Raw genomic sequence first — 2810 nt, 5'->3', positions numbered from 1 at the left:
CATTGCCTTAAAAATCTTGTTTATGTAAATGTATGTTTTGCCCTTACCATATTTCCTAACTTCTTCCTTTTCTCTCCCTATATTATTTAATCCTTAAATTCTCTCTTTCCATTTAACTGTGCTATACCTTTCAATTTTCATTTTTTCTTTTGAGTTCTTACACTAGAGAAAAAAATACAATATTCACACGTGCAGGTATGGTTTATTTCATTTATGAGGATAGCTTCAAGTTGCATCCACTTTCCTATGCAGCCTGTAAAAGTCTCAAGTCAACAGCTTCTGACAATTGTCAGATGTGCTGATAACTCACTATTATTATGGACTATTGGACTATATTGGGTTATTTAGCTGAATTCAAGCATCTACAATCTTTGGACTGGCATCAAGTATGAAAAGATATTTTTAAAACTTCTTCAAGTACAGCTTCTCTAACTGCAATTGGACACACATCTGACAAAAGTAAACAAAAACGGTGAATATATTGGGAGCCATGAAAGCTAGGAAATCGAAATTGATCAAATGTGTGTAGGCGGAACTAGGCCTCAGTGCCTAAAGCAAACAAGCTAGGTAAGTCCTGAGATAAACATCCTGTCTGGTTAAAGTCAACTACTAGTCAGTAGGAAACCTTGTGTCACATGTTACTAACTTTGCAAAATAAAAATAAAATACTGTTTAGTTGTGAAAAGTAAATAAATAAAATAAAAATAATAAAACGAAATATAATTTTTGCATAAAATATATTTGAAAATAGGTAAAGCCTTTTTTTGATCTCTAATTTCATTCATACCCTACAGTTCTAAGGTACCAGACACAGTTTACAGCACCACCTATAATCTACAATCAGAGCTTAATCGTTTCTCTAGGAATTGTTTCTCCTTAAACTCTTATTCCAATACTTGAATATGGTTCTGAGAAAATCTACCATTTTCTGAGAAAATCTACCACTAAAATGCACAGGCACTGAATGTAAATTGAAATGTCATTAATTGCAGAAAAAATAATTTGGATATTCATGATGAAGTCTAGCATCACTTAAAAGAGATGTCTGTCATAAAAATATATTTCCACATGACTTATAAAAATCTATACAGAACGTGACTTTTTGAAATTTTTGCATAGCTATAAATATTAATTAAGAGTGGCTTCCTAAAACATTGCAAGAGATAATTATTTAAAAGCTTTCTGATTATCAACCAAATATTAGCATGACACAAAAGGAATGCTTAAAATATTTTCCAAATCACGCCAAACAGTATGAAGAAAAACAGGAAATAAACATCACTTATTGTCTAATTGTGGTTTTGTAAGCCTGTCAAATAAAATTTTATTTTTAAACTAATAGGAGTGTATCTTAATATGCTTTGTTCTCTTTTTTGTTATACTGATTTTAGTTTAGGTTTCCTGAAAACTTTCCAGAGAAGTTTCCACTTCTAAATCACTGTGAACAGCACTAATTAATGCCTTTTCAAAAGTGCCTATTTCTAGCAATAGGAAACAAAGCCCAATGTATTCTCCATCTAAACCAGTGATGTCAGAATAGTATCAGCATTTTTTTCTTCATTTGGTATCAGCAATTAAACTCAGGACCTTGTGCTTGCCAGGCAGGCACTATGCCACTGAGCTATCTCTGGGCCCTGGAATATTATAAATAGATATGACTATTTTCTGTTCATATAGATTAAAAATGTACCATGATAATAAAAACATGCATGATGGAATTTGTCCTCCAAGAAAAAACTTTACAATGTCTCATATCAAAGAAGATTGACTCTGAGAAAAAAAAATTGATGATCACTTAATGCCTAAATAGGTACTATAGTAAAAAAGATGAAGATCAGGATCCATAATGAGCACATACAGTAAAGAAAACCCTCACTGTTTTATCAGAAGGGAAAGTCACTATAAAACTTAACTTGTAAGTGGTAATCAATAGCTGGCTGCCAGGGATACTGCAGAAGTCTGATAAATCTTTAATAGTGATGAACATTTTAAAGTCATTGTCTTCTGTCTCTGAAACTTTTCTGTGACCTCAAGGAAATCTGTTTTCTAAAAGTCCTGGTGCTATTGACATGTTACTGGTAAGGGACACACTGATATGTGAAAAATTCATAAACACAGTGATAAAGAGTAACTATTCTAGAATTGAACTAGACATTATTTTTTTAAATTTTTATTTATTTATGTGTGTGTGTGTGTGTGTGTGTGTGTGTGTGTGTGTGTGTGTCCAGCTCAGCCCACCAGGGGGCGTGGCTGGCTGGCATGTGGTGCTGGGGGATTGAACCGCGGTCCCTGTACTTTGCTAAAGCTTGTTCTAAGTAGGTGCTTTAGACCACTGAGCCATCTCACCAGCCCTGAACTAGACATTCTTGATCCTTAGAACTTTTGATTTAATCTCAAAAGGGCATGACATCCTCATTGCCATATGGTATTGCTCCTTTAAAATCAATGAGAAGGGGGCTTGCAAGATAGCTCAGAAGACTAGAGCATCTGCTTAGGCAAGCTTAGGCAAGTGCAGGGATTGAGTTCAATCCACGGCACCAAGTGGGTACCATCCCGGCCCCTAGGGTGGGCTCCGCCTCCTGGCATAATGGCACATGCCTATAATCCAGCGCTGAGGAGGCTGAAAGCAGGAGGATCACTAAGTCTGAGCTGCATAGTGAGATCTTGCAACAACCAAATACATTTTTAAAAAATCACTAAGAGGACTATGGGAATATAAAGCTGTGGAATTAAGAAAGGGGAAAAAAAGATGCACTCCATGATGCCTGATAAGTTCATAGGAATTTTAGTACTAACTATAAATAGCAAAA

This window comes from Octodon degus, unplaced genomic scaffold (assembly GCF_000260255.1).
Source record: "Octodon degus isolate 3935 unplaced genomic scaffold, OctDeg1.0 scaffold00058, whole genome shotgun sequence".
Classification (NCBI taxonomy): Eukaryota; Metazoa; Chordata; class Mammalia; order Rodentia; family Octodontidae; genus Octodon; species Octodon degus.
Note: the sequence above shows the minus strand (reverse complement) of the source record.